This window comes from Phalacrocorax aristotelis, chromosome 8 (assembly GCF_949628215.1).
Source record: "Phalacrocorax aristotelis chromosome 8, bGulAri2.1, whole genome shotgun sequence".
NCBI classification, from domain to species: Eukaryota; Metazoa; Chordata; class Aves; order Suliformes; family Phalacrocoracidae; genus Phalacrocorax; species Phalacrocorax aristotelis.
In genome coordinates, this window is record NC_134283.1 from 42,702,987 (window position 1) to 42,730,462 (window position 27,476).

Genomic DNA, 27,476 nt, shown 5'->3' on the forward strand with positions numbered 1-27,476 from the left:
GCCGCTTTGGCCGGACGTTAACTCAATAACGACTTCCTCTGAACACACTGGATGAGTTATTACAGTCACCCTTGGAAGAATCTAATGGAAGAAGAAAATTGTGTTCATTCTTAAATCCTTAGATACAGATACAGTTCCCTACACTATTTCAATTCCCAGCGCCAAGAAGTAAGAAAGTGCGTTTTTCAACCGTCTTTGATGCAACTTCTATTTGCCACGATTCATCCATCTTCTCTAACTATTGCAAGGCCTCTATCTTCAACAGAAGAAAAAAAGTTGAAGGCTGGCTGGTCTACAAAATTCTGGGAACAGAAATGTCATTTCGTAGGTGACAGTTCTGGGAAACTTTCAGATTCGTTTCATTCATGGAATCACCATTTTTATACTGTCTTGATGAATCAGTCTCTATTACGAGCAGACTGAGGCCATGGGGAATCACATTCTTTTTACGTTTGTTGGTGTCCATCAGTATTGGAAAGTAAATTATTCTGGCCTAACATACAAAAGCTTATCTATGTCTATGGAAAACCACAACATTGCGTCACTTGCAGCTTCTAGAGATAGTGACCAACCAACCAGGATTTAACATGGGCAACTTTACAGGGTAGGTGTCTCAAAATACCCCAGACAGTTTGCCAGCTAAGTTAGGACACTGCTTTTCCACAATCTTTTGAGACTCAAAAGAGAAAGACGGCTTCATCCAACGGGACAGTCAGCAGGAATTGGACAGAAATGTTCATCAGAGCGATAAAATCAGTGGAGTAGATGCTCGTAAGCATGTTGTGTTCCTTGACACACCCACAACAGCCACCAAGTTGCCTCACCCCATGTCCCTTTAATCTTCCTGATTTCTACCTTGCGATTTGGGAGCAGCTCAGAGGTCCTTGAGCAGCGTCATGCAGATGGGGTCCAGTTCAAAAATGCTGATGTTAATTTTGAGTGGTTTTAAGAGAGAAGACATTACACACTTTATTTTTCATGTTGCTGACTGTTGGTCTTTGAGTTTGTTCTGTTCAGTTTTTAAGGGATTTTCATTCACATGTTTTCACCTGGGTCAAATTTCCCCAAAGTGGCTTCCAAGGCCCCAGAGAAATACTGCCCTACCACAATAGGCTCTGTGCCCCTGTACCAGTCTGACCGGCACAAACCCGAGCTATGAAAATCCTATGTGTGCATGTAATCTCTAGCAATTGCACCATCTGAAACGAAATTATCTTGAGAACCTCTTTTCCAAGAAAATTTGTTCTAACAATTCCAAAATGCATGAGATTAATGGAGACACTAAGAAAATAAACCGCACAAGGCCTCATATTCAGGTATGTAAAAAGGCATCCTAAGTTGTCCCGCTTTGTTCAGCTTGTCTTTAATGTGTTTACAATGCAAATTAAAAAGCAATCATAGCTTTGCTAGCTTTTAAGGGTGAATTACTCCGTACAAGGGAAAGACCATTCACACCAGGAGCCTCACTCCTAAAAAGCACGTTTATGAAGCAAAGTGCTAAGTGACCTAGAAAAGCACACAACAAACAAGAGTCTTGTCTATACAGGAGCTTTGCATTGTACTATGGCCCATAGCTGTATATGGATCACATTGAATAGGAAGCTATTTACTTATTTCGGTACATAATTCCACCTAAGATGAGTCAACAGCCAGTGTAAATAGGCGCTTTATTGCCATTTGTCACCTGAAAGAACTGCCTCAAAAGCTGTCAGTTGAATTTCGAAGGCAAATGGTGCCCTGCACGTGAAAATGAAAGCCCCTGTGTTTTCTGCCTACTCGGCTCATATATAGTTGTCATCTTTTTACATCAAGCTTAAAATTGATCTGCCCTCAGGGCGCTTTCTGCTCTGCGTTGTGGGAGGTCCTGTTGCACAAACCTGTTGGTGCAGCCAGCGCCAAGCCTGATGTGCCGCGCTGGCTGGTGCGGAGACGCTCCCCTCCAACGTGCTTGCATTGGCAATGCTTCCAAAGTCCGTCTTCCCCTTCCTCCTCCTCCTCCTGCACACACTTCCCTCCCATGGGCCATTTCTGGAGATGGGACGGGGATGGTCCTGGCTGTGGTCGGTGCTGCAACCACCTCTGCAAGGGGTTAATGGGCTGCTCCCTGCAAAAGGGTTCATCCAGGCAGCAAAGCATCCCGGGCTGCACGCTGGAGTCCTGAGCGCATCCCAAAAAGCCACGGAGGCTTTAAAGAGGGGTCTTGCCAAAAGGACACCAAAAGAACCCATTAGGTGATGTGCGCCGTCCTTGGTGGGTCACACGGATGATGAGTTTGGGAGTTCCTAGCTGGTGCTGAGCGGCTGCCACCCTGTTGTCGCCACCTGGTCCCAGGCAACCGCACGAGGCAGCAAGATGTGTACAAGGAAGTGCTGCCACAGGTTTATCCCCCTTCATTTGCTCTGAAATTCTAGCTTTTTAGTGAAAATTATCATCAGAAGAGGACACCCAGTTAAGCTTTTGTAATTTCTGCAGGAAGATAAATGTGATAGAGCAACAAAATTATTTAAATAATACCCTGGTATTGGAGGAGCTGCATATATGCGACTGCATCGCAGAAGGAACAGTAGCTACATTTGAGGAATCTCCACACCCTTGTTTAATTTAGTTTTTATATTTCTTAAAAAAAAAAATAAAATACCAACCCACAAGCTCAGTGCTTTTGGATTAATAACAAATACTTGTCAGCAAACAGTACATTAGCTGGCTCTTGGCAGTTCATCAAAACATCATGGAATCGAGCTGCTCATGTTTACAAAGGAAGGGAAGGGCAGGACACGCTGTATAACGGGTAGCAACTCATTCTCTAGCCCATACAAATGGGCTAAAAGGCTCAGAGAAACTATTGCATGAATAAGAAAGAGGAAATATTTTTTCAGTTAGTCAAAATGGTTTATGGGCTGTGATTAATGAAACACCCACCCGCTTATTTGCCTTAACAATAGCAGCATCCATCAAGCAGCGTGCAGGTTTCTAATTCAGGCTACCGGAGCAGACGCCGCAAGCGCATGGCGCTGCTCGAGAGCCATCTCCTCCCCCCGAAACAAAGGAGCGTCGCAAGGGAGGGACCCGGTTCATGTTTGCAAACGAGTAAATAGAATAAAGCCGCTCTCGTAGACAAATGCACAGGCTATCCCGTCCATAGGACTTCCTACCAGTTTTATAATTCACCTGCAGGGCAGGACCGCGGCTGTGCCGGAGGCAGGTCTGTGCAAGCAGGATGTGCCCCGCGGCCGTCGTCCCACCCGTCCCCGGTCTGGGTGCCAAAGCTGCATCACCGCTGCAGGGGCACCTCGGCTCTAAGGAACCACAGCATCCACCATGCCCAGGAGCTCCCAGGGCCAGGTGGAGACCGGGTGTGTTTTGTTGGATGACAGCATTCAGTTCCAGTGCCTAAATTTCTCATACATCTGCTTGGGATGGAGACCTGCGTGACTCGTCCATGTTGGTTATACAGCTTTTAAAGTTAACAGCTGCCTTTCAGTTTGGGTATATGAGAGAGAGCCAGGACCTCAGCCCTGACACCGGCTCTGTGTCTGGCCTTGGGCAAGCTCTGCAATCCCTCCACATCCATTTTCCATCTTAATAGTATTTGTTTACCCATCCCATAAATACAGAGAGAGTTCGTTTATATTGTAGAGCCCTTTGAAGTTGTAAATCTCTGTGAAAATGTCAAGTGTCACTATTATTTTATACTTGGTTGGTATTTCAGATTGAATGAGAGCCTTAGTACATGTAAATTGAATGCATATTAGGAGATTTCAATTTAAAACATCAGCCAGTTATTGTAGCCTGAAACATCTTGCTCAACTTAAGATAACTATATATTTAAAGCAGAAAAGACTGCCAAAAGCCAAAGATGAAAGAGGTTAGAATAACATCATACAATGCAAAGGTGAGGAGGCAAACGCGGGTAACCCTGAAGATCAGGCATGTAGTGGGATGGGAAAGCTTCCTTGCAGTGAGTCAAATGTTTTATTAGCTTTATCCAGCAATAACATCCCAGCACACAGGTCTGTGCCATTCATCTGTGCACACAATAATCGTGGAGTAGGGCAGGACAAGAGGTACCGGGGGTGTTGCCCTGAGGCGGGGAGGGCAATTTTGCAGAAAACCTGCGTTCCTGGAAAGGCAGGTTGGGCTGGGACATGCCTGTGCTGTTGCTCTCCCCACTTCGGTGGACCCCAAACGTTTGTTAAACATCTTTTCTTTGGTAAGTGCTGGGGGATTTTTGCTTTTAAAATGTTTGGTCATTGTTTTGCATGCGTGGTGGTGATGGGAAATGGAAATACTGCTGGAAAACTGGATGCTGCCATAATTCTATTGCCAAAATAAGGAGAAGCCGCGGAGTGGCTTGCACCATTTCAACTTATTTTTGAAATTTAAATAGATTGTGGATAATGCTCCTCTCAATAGATCTCTGAATATTATTGTTACTTGGCCTTTCCTGAGGTAGTATCCCTAAGCATCCATTGTTGCTTTTTTAATTTATGTTATAAAAAAGAATGAGGTATACACGTTTTCTGGGATGCTACAGTGGCATTGGAGGGCAGAAGAGCTGCATCTGCTGTTACATCTAACCTAGGGCAGATGTTCTCATGATGGCCACAATAAAGACAACCAAAAAAAAAAAAGAAGAAAAAAATCCAATGGCAAAGATGATACATAGAATGCTGTTTTTTAAGAAAGTGAACAAAGAATGGCTCAGAGGGAATGGCAGGGAACAAATTTGTTGAGAGTGGTCAAGAGTTGACACCAGGGTGTGAGCACCTTGTTGAGAAGTTTGGGCACTGGGGACAAGCGTTTGCCAGATGTCTCTGGGCACATTGTACCTGCAGTTTCCTAGTTATTTCTTTATTTGTGTTTTCCATTTTCCTAATTGGACAGCCGCCATCCATCCAATGGCTTCAAAATTAATAAATCTTCATATAAACAATTTGTAGTATACCACCTGGAATGGAGTTCAGGGCACCATGAAATGTGCAGCTTGCGCTATTCAAATAGCTGATGGCCAGATACCCCTTGACAGGATCTTCTCATCACAAAAGCAAATTTGCTTTTGCCCTGCTTCATCCTACAGCAGCTCTAGAAAGTCCTTCAACCCCCCGGAGACAGACAGACAAATGGCAACAGTGAAGGGTTCAGCAGTGAGTTGGAATATGGACTGATGTTCACATCCAGTGTTACAATTTTATCCAATAATTTGGCTCCCTTTAAGCACCAAAGGGAAAAATCCCTCCTGAAAACATTCCTCCCCAGCTCATTAGTCAATCAAAACACAAGGCACGTTGCCCTTGCGAAGGCAAGGCTTACAGTGAGCAGCACATGAAGAAAACCTCTCCGAGGAAATGGGAGGCAGAGGGAGGAGCAGGACCAGCTTAGAGGGGTGCAAGGGGGAGATCTGGACTGCGATTAAACCCAGCAAGCTCAGCTGTGACCGCCTCTGCCCATGCAGGACCAGAACCGCCTCCCCTTCTGCTGCTGTCACCTGGAAGACCCAATAAATTATCTGATGCTACTATTTCCCTGTAAAGGGCATGAAAACCGATGGCCAGCCTGACCCTAGGTAACAGCCTCTACTCCCCTCCATCCCTGTTGTTGTATTGAATCATGCAGTTTATTTCTGTTGCTCCCCAAAACTGCCTGTCCTGCACCCCTCCCGCACACGGAGGCTTCAAAACACAGGACCTGGGTGTCGTGGAGGGTTGACCAGCCTTTTGGGTCTAGGACAGCTTCTCTTGAAGGCAGCGCTGTCGTGTATTGCAGTGACAGAGCAAGGAGCAAGTCAACGCATGAGCATCCTTGCAGAAAGCTCTCCCCCGCCTTTGGCTCGCCTTCGCAGCCACATGTTCTCCCGCCTCTCGCTCTGCATGGGAGACAACACCCATTGCCACACATAAAGTCTGCTTGGCAGCTGTGGGATGTCAAATCCCATCCTCTGGAATGGATTTTCCAGCAGTAGCTTTTATTCTGCTCCCTCCCCGCTCTGACTTGTGTCTCAAAAGAGTTTTCTCCTTTGGCCTCCCTTCTGTTCGCAAGCATGGCTGAGCCACCGTGCTGCAGGCAGGCTTTGGAAGCACAGCAACTGTTTTGATCTAAAATTCAAACACAGGGTACTTTGCCGGGAGGCATTCTTAGTGGAAAGAGCAAAGGGAAATAAGTAAACCTTCTTTATTTTGAACCATATGATCAGGCATGAAATTTTAATCCCTGTTGTTCGATGCACCTCTCCCAACGGGGTTGGCTGCAAAGCAATTGTGCTTCTTGGAGGAAATCAGGGCTTGACCTTTGGTTCCAGCCCAAAGATGCCAAGTTTGGTTGGCACTTTTCAAGGGAAAAATAGGGGCAGAGGAAAATTCTGAAATCTGAGTGCCCTTATCTCTGGGAAATGACATTGGCGGGTGGTTTGGACGGGCTGTTGTGCAGGAAGAATGACAGTCCTTGCTTTTTCCAGCCTTGGCAGAAAACTACACCCTGGATTTGAAAAACCTTCCTAGCAAAATTTTTTTTTTTAAATGAACATGTTCATGCAAAAACAATTGCAATTTGATGAAACAGAATTTTCCAACCAACCCCCCCAAACCCTATTTTATTGGATAGTTTCCACCTGTGCTTTGCATTTGGGATTAAGCAGCGTTTCTTCTCTCTGCCTCTGCCTTTGTAATCCAGGGAGTCTGTCAACAACTGAAGACAAATTTGCAGAGCAATTCCCAGCTGACCCGCAAGCAGTTTTCGTTTCAAATTCCACCACCTCCTTGCAATGTTCCTCTGTAGCGAGGAAAACCAGGACTTTTTGGACCAGCAGTTCACCAGGTAGGCAGCAGCATGGCTGCAAAGGAACAATTCCCAATTTTCTTTAATGGAAAATTTGGTCTTGACTCTCCTGAAATGAGCTGGAAGGGGACACCCTTGCTGCTGCTTAGGAACATTGGCATTTAGGGGAAAGAAAATAAATGGATGTCATCAGCAAAGCAATAATCACTATAAACAGATGTGTGGGTTATTTTCAAACAGCTGCAAAAAGAAATGGTTATAAACCATGTCTTTTACTAGGTTTTTATTCTACTGGGGCATTTAGCGCTTGACTCTGCTAATGAGATTGCAACAAGCGTTTCCAAATTATCTACCAAGCAAGACTTTTCTAAAATATACAGAAAAGGTGGGGACAAAGCAAAAAGAGAAAGTTTTTATTCTCATTCTGATCGTCTGAACAAAACAATTTTCTTGTTGGACCAGAATTAGGAATTTTAATCCTTTGAAGTCAGTAATGTTCATCAGGAAGTTAGATGCAAATGAGAACGTCTGATTAAAGTGGAAAACGTATCGCCTTCTGTTTGCAGAAGGGCCATAATAGGTCTATAATGAGGTACATTTTTGCTGAGAACAGAAAGATGGAAAAACAAAAGCTTTACTGAGTTTTTAAATAATAATTAATAATCTGCTGCAAGGCCATGCAAGGAGCTATTCTTTAGCCAGGCCACTTAAAATAATACTCACTAACACCCTCTCTCCCACCGATGCAGTTTGGTGTAGCCTCACTGAAGTGCCAACGAAAGTTCTGACCCTGGCACTTTTTCTGATGATAAATTATTACTTTTATTGTCTTGAAATAAATTTCTGCCTATACTTTTCACCCAAACATTCCAGCTCTTTCTGTAAGTCCTGTGACAGTTCGCGTCACCTCCAAAGACAGGAATGAGAAGGGATGCCCGCGCTCCAGGCGTATATAATATAAACAGAACAGTCACTTTTGCTTGTTTTCATAAAAATCTGAATTGACCCTTTTGCAGCTCATTCGGTGTTATATATTTAAGGAAGTATTCTCAATTACAGAATTTGGCTGTCAGCCCTTTTCTGTATAAAAGACAAATACGTTTTTATCACTGTTGAAGTGTTAAGTTGTTAAGTTCCATAATATTTCCTCTGAAAAGTAGACTTGCTCGATGAGATTTCAGCTGAAATGTCACGGTATTTGCAACTCATACGATAAGTCCTTTCCAAAACTGGTCCTGCAGTGGGACTACCAAAGCTAAAAAGGGTCTGGCTCAACAGCTTGGGCAGAGGAGCAGTATTCACAGCTTCTCCTGAGCTGTAGGTCTGGATCTGACCTCAGCTCCTTTAACGATAAATCACTTCAGCTCTGCCTCCTTTCTGTAGTCTGTAAAGCCCAGATCATATTTGCTTGCACCAACCTCACAAGACAAGGGGTGGAAAGGAGAAATAAAGTGAGGAGGGGATATAAACACCTTTAAATATTTTGAGGGAAACTGTGGTTTAACAAAGAAGAGGACACCATAAAATTTTGGTGGAGGAGCCAGACCAAAGGGGTATATAACCTTATGATCTGTGGTGTAATTTTCATTGAAATCAGGACGCGATCCACCACAGCGTGTGTTTGCACAGGGGCTCCTGTAGCCTGGGAACCACGGCTGTTGATCCGATGAATCACCCACGGAGAGGGTTTTCTGCTCACAGACACACAAATGCAGACTCTGCTGTCTTTCTTCTGAAAAATCTCATCAGCAGATGGTGCAGAAAAAAATTCCCTGTTCAGGAGGGAGGGAATTACTGTATAGAAATGCATGACAGCAGACGCCTGCCCATTCCCATGACTTGGCCGAGGCTCACCAGGGAAGGATCAGAAACACCCATTTTGGTGAGCAGATCCAAAATACCCCACTCCCCATGACCACATGAAATTAGGTACATTAGAGGATTCATTTCACCCAGCACCTGGAAATTCAGGTAAACCAGATGCTTCCAGATTCATAAAGCAAATTATAAATTCTCCCCAAAATTCCTTAGTGTGAAATCCCCTATGAAAGCTGGACATTGTCCTCTCAAGTCCAAGTGTCCTGGGCTGTGCTGCAATGGGGGGAGGTATGAGGCTCCTGACTGAGGTTGCAAAATGACAAATAATTTCCAAGCTGACAGTTGCTTTTGCTTTTTTTGTTCCCTGTGACCATCATCTCCACCAGCTTTTCCTCCACTTCCCTGGAGTCGTACCCCTCTCAGGCCCTTCATTTTGCCTCTTATAATGTTTTGTTCAGCTCTGTAATAAAATGGCATCTTTTATTTCACATAGCTGGGATATTTTGTGGGAGGGGAAGATTTGGGACAAGCAGTTCGTTATCATTTTAGCAGAACATGGCAATAACAACAAAGCAGGACAGCTGATACAAATCATCCATTTTATAAGTTCTAATACAGATAATGCAAGGAAAAGAAACACATAACAGAAACCAGATATCTCAGCAGGGCTGCTACACGCCATCCGTGGCTGGGCGATTTCAGCTCCTTCAGACATTTCGCATATTCCTTGTTAGGTTTTTAGGGAGATTCTGGGCAGAAGCAGGGCTTCATATCCGGCGTTCGAAGGGCAGTTGGTTTCAGACTGTTGCGTTTTTGCTAGTGGGCCAGTTTGGGGGAAAGAAATAGGCAGCTTCTGGTTGAGAGCTGGGGGAACTGGGGTTTCATGGGGAATTCAGTCCTGGGGCAGCAGATGGGGCGGTCGAGGCGGTGAAAATCAGCCACTGCTCCCAAACCGTGTTGTGCAATGGCCTCGTGCAATTGCCATGTTCCCACAGGACGACAAGCTGACCTCAAACTGGAAAGCAAACCCAAGACTAAACTTGGTTGGGATTTCAACAGCCGTGCTAACTACCTCTGAACATCGACCTGTGTTATGGGCTGCTTTCATCTGAGAAGAGAATAAATAGGGGAGGCTTAAGCTGCCTCTTCGTTAGCACGTGCCCCTGGATTGTCCCAGGAAAGGGTGAAGCAGCTTTGCCCAGCTGTGCTGGAGGCATCGGGGAGCTCCCCAGGAGCCAATGGGTCCCCTATATAGGCAGGTGGGGCATCCGTGCCCGGCCGAGGGCCACAAGCGTGTCGTGCCACCACAGAGCTCCAGGCACACAGAGTTCCCACACACAGAGGAAAAATGTCCTTACACACCCTCAGTTAAACAGTGCTGTTTAAAACACCACTGTGAAACATTTGTTTTCTTTTAAACTTGTTTTTCTTCCTTCCAAAGGTCACCTTAAGTGGGTCCCAGGTTCATTTCTCCAGGTTGTTTTTGAGCCGGTATTGACTGATTGCCAAATCTCAGCCCTGCTGATTGCCGTTTTATAACATGCTGATAAAGCCGGCTTAAGCCGCTTGTGCTCCCCCACCCCAAAAATGTCCCCTGTCACTCCTGACCCTCTCCCTCCGCCGCCTCCCACATCCCATCCCAGCTCACTGCCCAAATCCCCTCCATCCCCAGCTCCCCGGGCAGCGACGTCCCTGGCTGGGCACACCAGGCTGGTGAGGTCCAAGGATGAAGGTGGCTCTTGTCCCCAGCACGGGTGCTGTCACCGCCGCAGCCGTGCAGCAGGCACCAGCGCCAGGCACCCGCTGCTTCCCCGCAGAGCAGCTCCGGCCCCGGAGTTAAGTCTTCCGACAGCTTTTGGAGCAAACATTTTACTAAACAAAAATTTCCGGGGTGGGGGGGAAACAAATTAATGAGGGTGAGGAAAGCCTACAGTCTTTGTTTCTGCATTTTTTTTTTTGGTGAAACATGTTCAAGATTAATTTTTTAATTATTTTTTTACTAGTCGGATTTTTTTTAAATACTACTGCAGACAGTTTTTAAAAGTCTGAGATGAACTAAAATATTTTGTTTGATCTCAGGGCAAGTTACTCTGAGTCAGTGAAAATTGAATCTTTGAGAGGGAAGGAGGTTGTTTCCCTAGAAAATGAAAAGCTTTCCCTTTCTGGACAGTCTAAGTTATATGGGTTTTGCCACTGAAGAAAATAAAAGCAATTAGTTTCTTTTCCAAGTAAAACATACGATTTTCCTTATTCTGAAGTCAAACTATTTTTAATTTGTGCTCATTTTTCCCTTCTTTATAGAAAAACAAAGCCAGGGCTTTGGGTGGCTGAATTAAATGTCCTGGGGAAGAAGAGTTACTGCCCCGAAAGATTACACGGGATATTATGAAGACATCGTCTTTAAGTGAGATATAAAATCGCGGTGCAAGCTAATTGTAGGCAGAGGGATTTTGTGGTAGTCTTTTTGCAGCATTCAGGGTATCAGTCAGAGGGCTGTAGCCAAATTTCAGCTTCGTTCTGCCCGCAGAGATTTCAGGCTATGTACACAAAGAAATTCTTCATTTTCTGCAGCGTTGCTTCGCACTGTCCCGTGTTATCCCCGGCGTTAGCTACCAACAGCTGCTGGCCGTGATTTTTGTCCGTGTTACATATTTTTGTGTAGCCTTTTGGTTGAGTTTATGAAAAGATTTGGGACAAAATCCTGGCCCAAGTCAAATCGCTGCTAAAATTTCCATTGACTTCACTAAAGGTAGGATTTCTCCTGGAGGATTAAAGTAGAGGGATGTGAAATTGTTAATAGTGGGAGAAAACTCTGAACAATGAATTTCCTCACCAGCTAGCAACATCTTGCGCTGTTCTGAAATGTGCTCTGAGCACGTTGCCGTTTTTATCGCTATTTATTCATGATTTGAAGCTATTTCGCAGCTCGGTTTGGGCAGTTCTTGCAGGGATTTGAGAATAAAAGCCATTTTGGTTCATTTCATTAAGCACCTCAATTCAGGGATTTACTTCTAATCCTCAAACGAAAATATCTCTCAGAACCAAGTTTCTCATGCAATGTTTGTGTTCATAAATTGAAAAAAAACAACGCTTGCCAGGAACATCCACTATTATTTACTTAAATTTTTCTATTTCCATGGACATTTTACCAGCACTCCCATCCCTCACAGCCTGCCCGTGACTGGCCACAGGAGGGATTCAAACTGCATATTTGTTAAGAAGGCAGAAAGCAGTTGCTCAAACCTAAATAAAAGTATTCATTTGTCCGCAGCTCAGGGAGGGGAAACGTTATTTGCTTGTTAAGGTGATTATAGGAATTGAGTTTTCTTGAACAGTTGTTACTTACATTTAAAAAGCAGTACTATGCATAAACATCAGCAATGAGCAAGGAATAGATATTTGATCAACGCTGGGGCGGTTTGGGGCTCACCCTGGGGTACGTGATATCGCAGGATCACATTTCTCATGGCATGAAATTTAAATCGGGTGATGCTCTGCCAGATTCCCCACTGAAAATGAACTTTCCCAGGTGCTTCTTCATCTTCTATAAAATAAAACGGGGAAAATGTCCCCTTTGTCCACCAGGTGGCACGAAGGGAACCCACGCTGGAAATCAGCTGAAATATTAATGCCTTTAATAATATCTTCACGGCAGGAGATGACAAGGGCCAGAGGGTTCTGCCAGCACCCACGCCGCTCCCTGAGCAAAATCCGCCTGTCCTGGGAGAGGTGGCATTGGCCATATGGCTTTGGGACATTCATGTCTGTGCCCTCCAGGCATGTGCTTGAACACCCCGCACGTTGGGTGGCTGAAGGGGTTTGCTTTGGACCAGCTTTAGAGGTCTCCACCGCTCTTCGGGGCACAGCTGGGGTGTTGGGGGCAAGGACGGGATGCTCGTGCCAGAGCACCTATGGAAGAGGGGGTACAGAGATGGGGAGCAGTGATGGGGGCAGTGGTGGGGGACAGAGATGGGGGCAGTGATGGGGGGCAGAGATGGGGGAAGTGATGGGGGGCAGAGGTGGGGGAAGTGATGGCTGATTCACTGCTTGGCCACGTAGAGATGGAGCAATGTGCAAAATAAAGAGGGAGTTGATACAGACAGAGTATTCATGGCCAAAGGAGAGGGAATTGTGAAATTTTCCTGGGGCCATAGGGCACTGCTGTGGTTAAACTTGGGGCGGGGGGGTGGGGTGGGGGGTGGGAGCGGACCTAATAGAGAGGAGAAGGTTTCTGGGAAGAACAGGAGGCTACTGCTGGTAGCAAAATACGGATGAACCATCAAAGGCAGAGAAGGAGGAAAGGAGTGGGTGGACTTCCCTGGAAAGAGGAGTGCAGACAAGGGAGAAAACATGCATGTCCCAAGCTCAGCCATGGGGGCTGCACGGTGGGGAGCCAGCTGCAGCCAGCTGCTGGGCTGCCCAGCCCCAGCTTGCCTCAGCTCAGCTCTGCTAGGCTGGGCTCTGCAGCCTCTGACCCTTGCCTTGGGCTGAGCGTGGAAGGTTTTAGCAGGGAGACCAGAAGGTTTCTGTGTCTTTGGTTATCTCAGATAAAGGCAGCTGAGTATAAATGCCCAGTGCAGAGGCAGCAGGAGCACAGCAGTGAGATGCAAAAGAGGTAAAAGCACAGCAGAGAGGTTTTAGTCTGGTCTCAGCCTTCTGCTGTGCCATGGACATGAATTGTGGCAATGGGGACAGCCACGAGGAGGACCGCCAGGCTGGATCTGGTGGCCTTAAACCCCTAAAGCCATCAATTTCTGTACAGACCAAGGGGAATTAAATATTTGTATAAAAAGGGAACGTTTTCCACTCTCTACCATAAAGGTAACCAGTCCCTTCAGGGCCCAGAAACTAGCCTGGAGGTAGGAACCCCCCAGTGCTGGGTGCTGACAGCAGCCTGAATGACCCCTCTGCCTCGTCTTTGCTACCTGCCTGCTCTTCCCTTCAGCCTCAAAGCAGTTTCTAGGCTCTGGGACCAGAACCCTGCAGCCACCCCTTCCCACCCCACCCACCAGAGCCTGGCGCTGCACGGTCTTTATACACAACTGATGCTCCAGCAAGTGCCCTGGCAGGAGTCCGGGGACAAGAAGAGCTCAAGGATAGCATTTTGGGAGCCTGCGGGGACCCCTCAAGAAATCCCAGGACAGGGAGGATGTGCCCAGGGCTAGGGGTGAGGGCAGGAGGTGAGAGGCAGCACGAGGGCCGCGTGCAGCCCTGGGATGGGCAGCAGGAACGTGGGAGCAAAAATGCATTTCAGTATAAAAATAAGCCTGATGTGCGCAGAAGTGCTGAGGGAAACATCAGTCCTGCATTTGCCCCTCCCCGCCGCACGCAGGATACGGAAGAGAAACATCAGGGAGGTAGATGGAGCAAACCAGTAGGAACCCGGGGGTTTCAAAGCCATTTCTGCCATTGTATTAAAATATGTTTATATCTCGGTTCTTTATTAAATATAAGCAGTTTTCTTCTTGTGTACATTTGTACATCTTCAGTGCAATCTGCTTTGCATCAGGCATTGATGTATTGGTGTAGTCTCTGAAATGTTAGCTCTCGGGTAATATAAATAGCGTCCTGATATTAAATCTGCTTTCAAAAATAGTTGCATTACAATACATTTGAAGGGCTTGAAGGTTTTTAATCACCTCTACTTAGTTATTCAGGGGTAGGCCAAAAAAGCAATCATTTCACTGAAAGCACTGAAACAGGGACAGCAGAAAATTCTTATGCACAATAATTGCTTTCTCTACAAATATTTACGCTAAAGCTAAGAAAATATTTTTGAATTTTGCAAATATCTTTCTCTCTTAATTTTTCCCGCACTTTAAATATTGATCCAAAGAAATCTTATTGAGGCTCTTGCTTCCCGCCCCCCCCCCCCCCCCCCATTTTTCTTTTTTATCCATTTCAAGGAATTCTAAATGGTAGAGCTGTGGGGGAGATCGCTGCCGGGGATTAGGCGAGTACAGCTCTTAGTGCTTTGCTGGATGCCAGCCATCCGCAGCAGCTCCCTCTATTGCTTTTGCCTGTATTGCAATTTTATGAAAGCCGGATCTATTTTGGCTGTGGAGGGGCAGTGGAAGCTGCTCCTCTGGGTTTTTTGTTTGTTTGTTTGTTTGCTCCCATCACAGCACTGAAAAACAAACTTGAAGAGAATACAGATGGGCTGGAGAGATGCAAAGGGCTGTGGAGGGGAGGCTGCGCTCGGGCAAGGGAGGGAGCGACAGAAAGGGGCAGGATGCTCACGAGAGGTGCCGCGTCTGCACGAGGAATGGGGCAAAATACTGCACAAGACACAGAATTAGGAGTGGGAAAGCAGCGGGCTCTGACAAGGATGGTTTTGTGGCCAAAGCAAAAAGCTAGGGCAGAGTTCTTAAATAACCTCCTCCAAGTTGCCTTAGGCCCTGCAAAGATTTAATATATTATTGAACTTAACTCACGTAATAGCCATGTTGGACTCAATGGAACTATTCATGTGAGTAAAGCATCGGTCTTAGCAGATCTGCTTCCTAATCTCCAAAGCAGGGAGAGCACTACCTCGGGAGAGGGCTGCCGGCAGCAATTAATGCAGGGGAAAGGCTGAGCTTCGGCATAACTAACGTACCTCTATCAGCGCCTATTAACCACGCGCGGTGCCACTGATATCGCAGCAATCCTGACCCGAATCAGCCGTGAGCTGTAACCCAAAATGTTATTATTTTAACCATTAAATTATCTACGTTTGTTGTTTGAAATTAAAAAAAAAAAAACGCCCCTTAAATTGCAATATGCTTAAGCAACAGAAATGTAAAAAACCATAGTTGCACACTAATAAATTCCATCACTGAGATTGTTCAACTGTCTAACTTTAAAATAATGCAAAAGCAGACAGAAAAGGTTGTAGAGAAGGCAGGAAGCTCATTCAAAAGTAAATTCAAAGTGCCACTTACTCTTTTTTGAAAAAAATATAACCCCTAATAAAATATAATTGAGGCAGATAAAAATGATCTGCAAACATTGATCCCAGGTTCCCATTTATGGTAATTGGTTATCTTTAAAGTCAATTAATAAAAAGCTTTGGTTTAAATTAAATTAAATACGAGTCCACCTCTATTTCCCAAGAAGATGAAATCCTTGAAAAATACCAAACGTAGCTGCACACAAATTGCCTTTTCCCAAAGAGCGCTTCAGCATCTCAAAACATGTCCTGGATGAGAGCAGTCGTATCCAGACTGGGCACAGCTAATTGGTACTCTGGAGAGTTTTTACTCTTGGCATTTGAGAAATAATGAGAATCAAAAGCATTAGTAGGCAGGGAAAAAGGGCGATAGAAATGCTAGTCTGTTCTTTTCTGTCATTTTCATATTATGTTATCTCTGGGCAAGAATTCCCAGTAATTTTCCTTCCGAAGTCCAGCAACTCTCCCTTAAATCGTGCACACGCTTGACAAATACAGCTCTTCATCGAACAAAGTTTCTAAAAATTACTCAGGCAGATAACTAGTGTATGGAGATGATAAAAGAAAGAACTGGAGCCACTCTGTTCTTGATAGATCCCCTTGTATTTACTTTAACAGGCTCACGCAGACATTGCCCTAAATGGAGGAATGAGAAATGTGATTTTTTTTCTTCTTTTTTTTAATTTTTTTGGTGGCAAGCATTTTACACTTCTTTGCACCTCCGTAAGGAAAAAAAAAATCAAATGCACGTGTGAATTTCTTCAGCCTTGGAGATGGGTGGCTGTTTAGTGTCACACTGGAAAGCAATCTGGAAGTTAGAATTGTACTACCGTGGTTATTATCAAAAATAATCAAATGCCAGTATCTGAAAGTGTGAAACTCTTTCAGCAGGAAAATCAAAAAATGCACCATTTCTCAGAACTGAGGCAGACCAAACAAGAAATTACAAACACATGTCTGGAAGCGGCTCCAGCTCCACGCATCTCGGCGAGAAAACCGCGATGTTCCTGAAACGTGGGACACCGTCGTTCCTGCCCTGCGTACGTAACCGTCCCTCAGACTCAAACAGCGTTTTCTCCGAGACCACTAAGTGGGTCACCCTAATCCTAATAGAAACAAAGCAACATCAAGGAATGGCTTTGGAGAGAAACACCGGGGAGAGCGCTGCGGCGAGGAAAGCAGGCTGGCTTCGCAGCATCCCTGCTGACCGAAGCAAGGGCTCCAGCCTCTGCCCCCTTTTTTCTCTACTTAAAGGTTACTTCAAATTCTCAGAAGATTTTGGGGTTTGGCAGCCTTCTGGGAATATGTCTCTTAGCTAACATTGAAAAAAAGTTTTGTCCTGGACCTGGAAAAATGTAAGGCTGAAAGTAGGTAGAAAAATATTGTCTGGTTGTGATTTTTCTGAGGGAGGAATACGCTGCATTGCGTTGCTTGGATAGTTTTCATTGATACAAAGCTTTACATGCTGTTCTGTGAACAGGCAACAGAGCCCTGTGTACACAGCCAAGAGATGAAAAATTTCCAAGGCATAACCTCAAATTTCTTTAGAAATTCATTAATTCTCAGCCGTGCTTCTATCCTTGTGTTTCTCACCATCACCCCAAAAGAGAACAACCTTATGTATGTTTTCTGCCTGGATAACGAACAACTCCAGCAAGACAACCAAGAGAAATATTTCAAATTACTGCAGCTTCACTGCACACCATGGGGTCATGAACGTAAACCAGCAAGATCCAGCTCTTTACCAGTCTAGTGCAGAAGAGCTTAATGAGTTTTTCAAACCTACAAATGAAAAGCACCGAGTGACCCAGACCTGCAGTGCAGGATGTGCTGAGTGAGGGGAATCCTCTCTGCCAACCCTATCCTGCCCTGTGGAAGAGGGTTGTGCTTTTATTTCTATATCTAGAGGCAAACTCAGGATTAGATTCTGGATGATCTGCACCACGGTGCTGAAATCCAACGATGACCATCAAATGCAGAGCAATGCCCTGAGCAAGAGATGGCTGGAGGGAAGGGCAGGAGTCCCAGGAGGAATGGCCGATGCCGTCCTTCCAGCATGCCTGGGCACTTTGCTCTGAGCCATGCGCTTAACGTCATGGGAATCAGTGTTTTATTTCGTGGGTGGGAAGAGACGAATGGACACAAGCGATTACAGTAATGAGCAGCATGATCACCACTGTGAAAAAGCATCATTGGTTTCAGCAGCAGCCTGGGGCTGGGCAAGATAGTTTACTTTTATTTCAGGTTGGAGAGTCCATCCTACTCAATACCAAGTGATTATCATTTACAAACCATACGAGAGATGCAGAGAGCGAATGAATAGATCTGCAAAAAGCAATGGAGCCAGGGGAAGCTCTCCATAATTGTCAGTTTGGTACCACGTAGCTGGCAGAGCCTGATGTCCCCAGGAAATTAGACTGATGCAACAAAATGTTATGAAGCAAAACACCGTCACAAACCCTCAGTCACCTGCTTGCGCTCCTTCCCAAGGCCAAGCAAACAGCAGCTGTGGGCACCGCACTCTGTGCAGGCGCTGAAGTTTAAAGCAATTCCCCTGGTTGCCCTCCTGGGCTGAACAGCAGCCAGCCTGGCACCCGCTTTGAAATCGAATCGGAGAACTGGCAACGCTGACCTGCGGGGGAATGGACATGGTCCGGGGTGCCAGGCACCACCCACGGGCCCCAGCGTGACGGGGCGGGCGCAGTGTCACATGAAACAGCCACATCTGCTTGCATTTCATCACTGAACTGGTAAAGCTTGACTTTAGCTTGACCTTGCAATTCACAAACTCCGGGGGAAAAAAAAAAAAGAAAAAAAAAAAAAAAAGAAAAAAAAGGAAAAGTAACAGAAAGCAGCTAAAAAGCAAGCAGGAACCAAAACAGGCTGTAACCTCATGGTACACAATGAATTAAAACCAAATGAGATACTTTTCAATATAAGCAGCGCCTGGTGTGATTTTGCTGAGGATGCTGCAATATTTGAACTATTTCCCTCCAAAATACAAAATCCCCAAATCAATCTGTTTACACCAATGTTGCCTGAACATTTCGGGCACTCATACCTGGAAGCCCTTTGAGATAAAGTGTTAAAAATCCCCTCTGTTGGCAAGACGTGGCTTTTCAAAAGCATGATTGAGACATACTTGTTTTTCAAACTTCCCCCAGGAAACAGTTGTCTAATGCTAATTAACAGTTACTCCCCAGGACCTGTGACTCAGATCCTCGCTGGAACATACTGGGTTTGTTCCAGGGGATCTGGCCCACTGGGTAGCTCACATGACTTGGGCGAGCAGCTCCTAGGACAATATTTGATCACCATTTAGTTGCTGCTGCTGTTTCTGGTCCCTGTGGCTGTGCTGCAGCCCCCCCCCCCCCATCCCTCACTGGGGTTGCTCTGACTTGTCCTGCTGCCCCCCAGTTTCAGAACATGCTGCAAGCAAGTGCTCCGCAGACGCAAGGCTGCACCGAGGGATTTGGATGGACCAAATATACCGTGACCATTAATGCATTCACCTCCGTGCCACCCCCCTGGGTATTCAAGTGCATCACTATTTAGACAAGAGATCATTAAGTGTCATCATATGTGTCAGTGGCAGGGTAAAAAAGGAGAAGCTTTTGGCTCCACTCCAGTCCCAGCAATATGTGCATCTCTCGCTATGTCTGAGCTACAGATTGGCCCCAGGAAATGCATTGCAGATTCAAAACATGTACAAAACGGAGGCAATATTTTCACTTCTCTCAGAAAATGCTCATTGGGTATGTGTATTTACAAAACCAGAACAGAAAAGCAGTGTCTGACAGACCCTCTCCCCTGCTCTCTGCAGCATCCCAAGGGAACAGGCAGGTATTTTTTGCTGTTTCCACTTTGTTAAACTTTGGTGGTAATGTTTCGTTTCTGGCTCAGATAGTGTCTGCTATAGAAAGTCTATCAATGACTTCAAACTATCCAGCCCTTTCCTAAAGGCAGAGTCAGTGCTTTTAGGAACTTCTCATCTCTGGATATACCCTGCAATCACAGTGCCATCTCCAAGTGCTTTCCTTCATACGCCGTGTGCCAACAAAATGCCCCCTAAAGGCACTGGCAGCCTGGACCACAGCAGAGACACCAGCCCACCAGACCTCCCTCCTTCCACAGTGCCAATATTTAACATATGGGTGAGCTCCTGGCCCTGAAGAGGGGCACGAGGAATACTCCCCAGGGTTTCAGCAGGACCAGGATGCCACCTGCTGCTCTTTATCTTCTTTTGGGTGCTCCCACATTAAAAGACAGGATTAGGAATCTCTTTTTCACACCTTTGAGAAGAGGAGCCCATGGCTGGGTGTAAGGACATGTTGCTGGGTTGTTAAGCAGGAGCAGGGCAGAAGTTCAGACCAAGGGGAAATACCAGACTATTGCTGTGCACCCTTTCACGCGGTGACCCCAGTGCTCCTTTTCTTCTCTACCCAAATATTTGTACAACCCTTTAAAGACGTTTGCTTGGGGTGAGCCGACTTTTATTGGCGATGCAGAAGTCCGTGGTCACCTCTCATCGCAGGTCACCGGTTAGAGGCACACAGTAGGCACGATGCTCCGCGACAGCAACGGGATCAGCCCGAGCTGTGACCTCGGTCCAGACAGGGTTAATTCTCTCCCCTCTTGCCCTGACTTGCACTGCCTGAAATTTTGCTCTGTCCTGCTGAGTCACTTTTTTTCAGCTGATGATCTATGTCATCCTTTATGCAAACAAGGATAAATTGACTAATTAATCCCTTGGGTAACCCCACTGATTTTAGTGGAGCAGCAGCCAAAGTGAAACAGGACTAACATCTTTAATCTACTCTTTGTTCTTGTAGCACAGCCTTTGCCTTGTCCACGAGTCAAAGTAGACCTCTAATTATATGGATTTGGCTCTTAATCTTTTCTGGTCTCAGGAGATTCCAGTTGCTGAAAATTATGGATTTCACTTGGAAACTGATGGGGGTCTGTACAACATCACCAAAACGCCTTGCTGGAAAGCCGGCGACGTTTTGGACCTGTGCACCAAAACCAGTGCTGGGGACTGAGTGGCTCAGGATTAACCACCGTGCCGCTGGGAAGCCTGAATTCCTGCAGCTTGGCTCCCATTTATAGCCCTCAGCCACAGCAAAGCTTGGTTGTGCAAAGCGCCACATTTGGACCTTTCTGCATCATTTCAGAATTGACTTACTGCCCAAACCACTCTTCGAGGGCAAGACAGCGAGTGCTTTCTGCAACATAGGAGCAGACAGGTGAAAATGGGAAATGTCACCATATATTTAAGTGGCTTCATGTGAAAATACATGCCTTTTAAATCACGGTCAGAGCCTTCTCTTCTCCATCACAAGCTTTGCTGCTCTTTTCCTTCCCCTACCCCATAACTTTCTTCACGGCTATGTGCAGCTGAAGGGTTCACAGCGGTTACTGTCAAAGGCGAAACAATAGATCAGAGCAATGGCTGGGAATCAGAAGGTTTCCTTTTTTTTTCCAGAGTGAAAAAGAGACGGGTTGCAGCTGACAGCTGTCCATAAAAATCGTAACATACAAATCGTATAATATAAACTAAAGAGAGACCTAAAGTACCACCGAAAAAAAAGAAAAATGAGCTTGTTAGAACAGTCTGTATTACAGCTGTTTCCCTTGACAGTTTTCTATACCCTAATACACTCAACAAATTGGCAACCTGTCCTTATATATTTGCATCAGGAATCCCTTAAGGGAAATGTCTATATTATTCTGTTTTGGATAAAGGAAGCAGTTTGATATGACAGGTAGGTCAAGTGTTTCTTTAATAAAGCAAACGGGTAGGAAGAAAGAAATAGGCTATTGTCAATGATTTGACAAATAGGTAGATATGCCCCCCTTGAGTATAGCCAGGGAAAGCTACTAGATAAATCACCCTTGTTATTTTGATTTAACCACTTTGTTGCAGAACACATTTTTCCCAGAGAGCAGAGTCCTCAATAAAGGTCACACCAAAGATTTCTTTACAGACTCCGTAGCATGGCGTTAACTCAGTTTGGATTTTAGTTGTGCAGAACAAGTCTGGACCAAAGCTGCAAAATAATTTCTGTATCATGTGAACGCGTGTAATACTTGTATGTGATACAGGCAGATGTTCACATTGTCACTTTAACAAAGTTTATCTTCTCAGTTCAGGTAACACCTGCCCCGGCAACCCACACGGTGCTGTCCATCCCCTTCCACTCAAAGGGACCATGAACACAGACAAGGAGCCTCCTTGTCCCAGTGGGGACAAGGGGCTGAATTCACCCCTACCCACAGACTTTGCACCTTTTCCACCCGCACAAACAGGCTGCAAAACCCAATGCTGCTGGTTTGACAGCTGCGGTCCAAATCCAACCAGCAAGGGTTACTTGGGACAATTCTCAGTCAAAACCAGCCCTGAAATAGGAAATTACCCCAGTTCTCTTTAAAGATTCCAGGATTTAGCTACAAAAGCCACTTCTGAAGGCTGGGGGGAAATTTTTCCTGAGGTGAACCTGGAGATCTTTCGGCAATGAAGCCATCGCTGGTGAAGTTACGGGTGGAAATGGGCAAAAAGCCTCCAAGCCTCTTCGGCTGGCGAAGCCACTGGTTATTGGCAGTGCAGGGTTTGGGTGCAGAAAGGATGCTGCTATAGCCAGGTCCAACACGGTCACGGTGCTCTTGGGGACATCCACCAAAGTGGCGCCCAAAGCCTGGGTCAGGGAAATACGTATTTAAGGACCTCTTACAGCAGAGAGCACTCTCCCGATTAATTCTAAATGCCCCCTTGGAACTGTTAGGGTCTGCTGTGTAAACACACGGGGATGAATATATTTTAAGTTCTTCTTCTTTACCCCATGGACAAAGGTTTCTAATGCTACAGCACCATACAAAACCCCTCCCTCCGGCTGCAGTTTGGTGGGTAGATTCATATATCAGGAGAAAAAAATTTTGCTGAAATTTGGATGAAAGTTCAAATCAAGCTATTTAAGCTACTAAAATAAAATTTCAAAATTATATCTCTGGAGATACCTGATTTTCTCCTCCCTAAGAAAAATATGTCAGCTTTTTAAAATACTCATTTCTTGGCCGCTCGGGCAGTGTTTCTGGACCCGCAGCTGCCCCCTCTGTGCTCAGCCCCTGCCAGGCTGGGGGGGTCAGGGCATCACTGAGGAAGGGAGGCGTCCTCTCTCCTTCTCAGCTTTTTCCAACAACCACAGCCTCAACAAACAGGACAGGACATTGCCTCACAATTCAAAAGCAAACTGGGGAATAGCAGCAGCCTGTCGACCCGTCCGTGTTGACCCACGCAGCCGACACAGCCGTCCGGCGTCGCCCCCACCTTGGGTCCCTCTCAAAGGCGAGTCAGGAAGGGTGCACGTCGAAATCTGAACAAGCAGTGCCATACTCAGTCTCCTCACTCTCAGTTATTCCCAGCCTGGTGACCTAAGATGTATGCTCTGTTCATGTTAGATTTCTAAACGGACCTAAGACAAAAACATTTTGTGCTAATTCTGAGTTATATTCCAACATTATTATCTTTTTTTTTTCCAGCATTATCTGTTTCCCAGCAGCATCGGCATGTATATTATTTATTAGATATATGTTGATAATATGCAACTGTTATATATTAATAATTTAATTTACTATTAATGTAATGTGTTCTTATATTAAACTATATACTATACAATATATTATATTATTGTATAATTATTATATTATTTATATTATTATATTCATAATAATAAAATATTAAAACTTAGCTTGCTTTTCTATGATTAGATAAATACATATTTAGGGACTTTTAACATACCATCTTCTCTGTTATTATTTTATTCTTGCCTTTCTAATACTTTCAAAGTGATTTTCCAGTTGCAGGCTTTTCTGCATGGAAAATGCTGCTTTTCCCCTAGGTCAGTGTAAGCTGCTGCTTTCTTCCTTACCTGCCCGAAAGCACATTTTCCTCTGTTTATAGCTGGGCAGTCCTATACTGCTGACCCAAACAAGGAGAGAGCCAGAGCTTCTTATTATCTTTTTTATGCCTCTTATATGTAGAAAGAAGAATTTACGCCTCAGCTTTGGGGAGGTCACTCCCATTCACCATACACGGCAGCACACAGAGCCTGGCAGACTGTGTTGTGCTTTCCATATTAAGCCACATACAAGGGTAGCAAACAGGGAGCTGTTGACTATGGCTGTTATAAAAGTCAAAGGCAGAAGAAAAGCCACAGCAGGGCTAGATGGTTACATCTTGCCTTTCCTCTTTTCACAGCAGCCCAGAAGGAAGACCTGACTGGTGTTGAAGCCAACAGAAAAACAGTGGCGTTATGCAGAGAAGAAGCAATGCTGCACATGTTTTTATCAATTATTACATCGGTTGTTGCTAGATTTAAAGAAAAAAAAATCATGTAAAGAGCAGCCACACAAAGGTGCATCATGAGTTTCAAGGAGGCTTTGCGTTTTGGAGGCCATGGGCTCATTATGCAGCAAGGCTTCTAGATGCCTTCTTGTAGGCTTTGTGCCATTATTAATGTCATTAACATTGTCCCTTCTCCTATCACGACTGCCCGTTAGGACTAGGAGCCATGGAAAATAGATGGGCTTTCCCACAATAATTTCCTGAGAGAGGAGAACGGTGAAGCACACGGGTCTCCTCCGAGCATGGCACCTGGTGGGAGGACAACTCCAGACACAACCACCCAAGACATCAGCCTGCACCAAGAGCCGAGAGTCTACCAAGGTCTCCCACCCCTCATGTACCTCCTTCTTTCCCACGCACGGAGCTCCAACACAGCAGCTCAGCCCACCAGGTCAGGGTGCCCATCCCAGGCGTGGGCTGGGGACCACGGCTGTCCTGCAGGATGCTGCCCCTGCATCTGGCTCCTGGCCTTTCTCCTCCTCCTGCTTCATCCAGCGCTGCTTTCCCAGTTTGCCTTTAAACAATGCACATACTATTTTTCAGAGAAACAAAAGGTGGCAAAAGGAGCAGAGCCTTGTTTTAGGAATCTTTCTGCACAGCAAGAACTGAAAATTTGGGCTTCTTGGTAACAGTCCCTGAAGGTTGAAGGCTACGGGCTGGAGTTTGGGAAGAGTCTGGGTCTTTTAATTGATGGAAATGTTAAAATAAAAGGAAACTTTCCTACATTCTTTGCCAAGGATACAAACCATATTTCAGTTAAATGTTTCTGTTTAAACTTGCAGGTGCTTCTGGTGATACTTAACATATTTTTGTATTTGGTGTTCCCGTTTTGCTTTGTTTCCCAAAAACAAGGAGTTTTGTTTCACATCACCTGGAGCAGTTTGGGTTCTGCTCATTTAGTTTTCCTCGTGCACGAGCACCAAGTTAATGTGTTTGGGTTGCCTGGTCTAGAGGTTAAAAAAAAAGAGAAATTAACTTATTTTGGAATAACATATTTTCTTTATTTTGTCCTTTAATGAAAAGACTCTCGTTTCATTTGTATTTTGTAAAATTCTTCCTTTTGACCACTTTTTTTTCCTTTCCCAATGTAAATTTCAGCCTAAACCAAGTTGACATATTCCTTTTAATGTGTTTTTAAAATATGCTTAATGGTGCTGAAAGCTAAGGAAGCTCGAATATAATTCCAAAAGCCTGGCCCACCAGAAGCCTAATGCAAACATTATTATAAAAACTCTGTGATGGTTAGAGGTTTCAGGGAAACCTGGGTGTTCGTTAGCAAAATCAGAAATGTTATCTGCACGAGGAAAATGTGTTCTGTCGTTTGGCATCTTGACGGCCATTCAATTTTTCTTTTTTCTGCACCCAGAAAATCTGTTTCCAATGTTTCTGCCACAGAGAATATGGAACAGCAGGAGCAGGAGCACAAGCTGATGCAGGAGGGGGGTTTAACGATTGTTATTCAGCTCACATCTCTGGCAGGCACACTCCCTCTCCCCAGATTTCTCCCGAGAAATCGGCTGAATAAAGAGTGGCTCCGACATGAAGGACAGGAGAGGGCAAGAATATTTCTCCGGTCCACATGGGACAGGCATGCGAATTGTCCAGCAAAACTTAATCAATAGTACTTATACCTCCCCAGCAGTTAACCTTTGCCAAACGGGGGAGGACGGTAAGTATTTTTGCAGGCTGGGAACGGCGGAGGGTATGGGGGCTCCCGGGGCAGCCAGAGCCAAGAGCTTGTGCCCTTCGTGCCAGACCCCCTCGCCTCCCTGCACTGCTGAGGACTGGCACTTTTAGGGAATTTTTCACTTGGCCATATCGTCCCCCACCTGAAGGACTCGGCCCCTGACCCGCACTGCAAACACCTGCCTGCCCTGACCCGGCAGGACCAGTGCTTCCCTGGGCTGAGCGTCCAGGAGAGCACTGAAAAGCCTGTTTGGAAACAACAGCACGTTGCTTCAGCCCTCGGTGAAAGAACATCTGTGAAGAGCTGTGTCCGTGGTAGTATTCAGGAGAAGAGCTCCCTTACTCACCCTGGCAACAGGCCCTGCTACGCAGAGACAAAAATCCGGCTGGGACTCTGGTCGTGTCTGGTATTCTGTTCCAGACAAGCACACATCTTCAAGTGTTGCCTCGAAACGTTTGCCGCTGAAGCTACTGTTGTAACTTCCAAAAGAGGCAAAAAGAGGTTTTTCTAGATATTTTTCTCTTCCCACCTCAGCAGGGCAGGAGCGTGCTTCGTTTCATCTCCAACCAAAAACCTTCTGGTCACGAGCGGACCTTGGGTTTTCACGTAGTGCCATTCCTTTAAGGGAAGGAGAGCCAAAACCAAAATAACCTTCCTGGAGATATGCCGTCAGCACAGAAATAACACAGGACTTCTCTCCCCGCCAGCCACAAAGGAAGGATTTCATTCAACGTCAGCGGGCTCCCTCCTGCATGCCTTGTGGCGAGAAGCACGTGGAAAACCTGACTGTAGTGCCTCTGCCTTTCTTCCATTAGGGGAAACACCACATTTACATTTCACTGCAGACACAGTACATAGTAACGTCTCATTTTTGGCTGTGTTGCCTTAGTACTCCTGCAGGTGAACCTGAGCAGAAGCTTCTCTGTTGGGCTGTCCTGCCCCAATGGGTTTTCCCAAGGAGGAATGGTATTAAACTCCTTGCGCTGTCCCTCTGTGTATGACAGCTGTAAAACACCCTCGCGGTGCCATTAATCCTTGCTATGGACCCCCGTTCCTGAAAGATATGTGGCCTGAGTTGCGATGGGAGCAGCACCTTTCAAGGCAGACCTGATTACAGGATGGAGACCTCATTTTTCAGGGGTATTATTTGGAGCAGCCTATGGGGGCAAAGCAGAAACAGCCTGTCCTGCACCCCAACCGAATCCTCCCTTGGCCTCCAGGGCTGCTTCCCGCGCTGGCTCTGAATTGTTGCTTTGCTGTCAAGCAGAATCCAGTCTGGCGCAAAATCCCAAATTCTGTTTTTTGGAATTTCACATCCAGCTGTTTCAGGCCAACTTTCTTATTTTGCTTGTTTTTTAAAAATTCAGAACTAACAATAATATAAAACCAACTTTTTCTTTTTTTTTTCCCCTGCACCTCAGATAGGAAATGATCGTTCTTAGAAAAGATATTCTTTCTCTCAAAAAATGTGCTTAGCTGCATGAATTCATTCACAAGAATATTCGCTGCTACTGAATTAGCAGCAAAATAAGAAAGGAAAGAAAACCTGAACTCAGTGAACCATGATCAAGTAATCCGAGGAAATCGGCATGTTCCTCTCTAGGCAGTTCAGAATACCAAATGCTAAGACACAAGAATCCCACTAAATATACCTCTTCTCTTTATCTTTGTAAATGTCTAACGGTATTTCAATTCTCATCATTTTATCATGAGTCCTCTGTATTTACTGGTGATTTAGAGCTCCCATCAGTTTTCAACCTAACAACTTAAGCTTTCATTTTTTCATTTAATGCATTTCCAGCCTTCCTGAAAGGCACGTGAGTGCAAAATGTTCAACCTTCAGAGAGAGAATAAAAGAACCTGATATG

The 27,476-nt window shown here is 45.4% G+C and overlaps 1 long non-coding RNA gene across 1 annotated transcript; it reads left to right on the forward strand.

The window, feature by feature from the left end:
- Positions 1-3,576: 3,576 nt before the first annotated feature.
- LOC142060775 (uncharacterized) lies at positions 3,577-27,476 on the forward strand. The gene is made up of 3 exons (XR_012661911.1): positions 3,577-4,210; positions 6,667-6,810; positions 23,775-27,476. It is a non-coding gene; the product is annotated as an uncharacterized LOC142060775 (long non-coding RNA).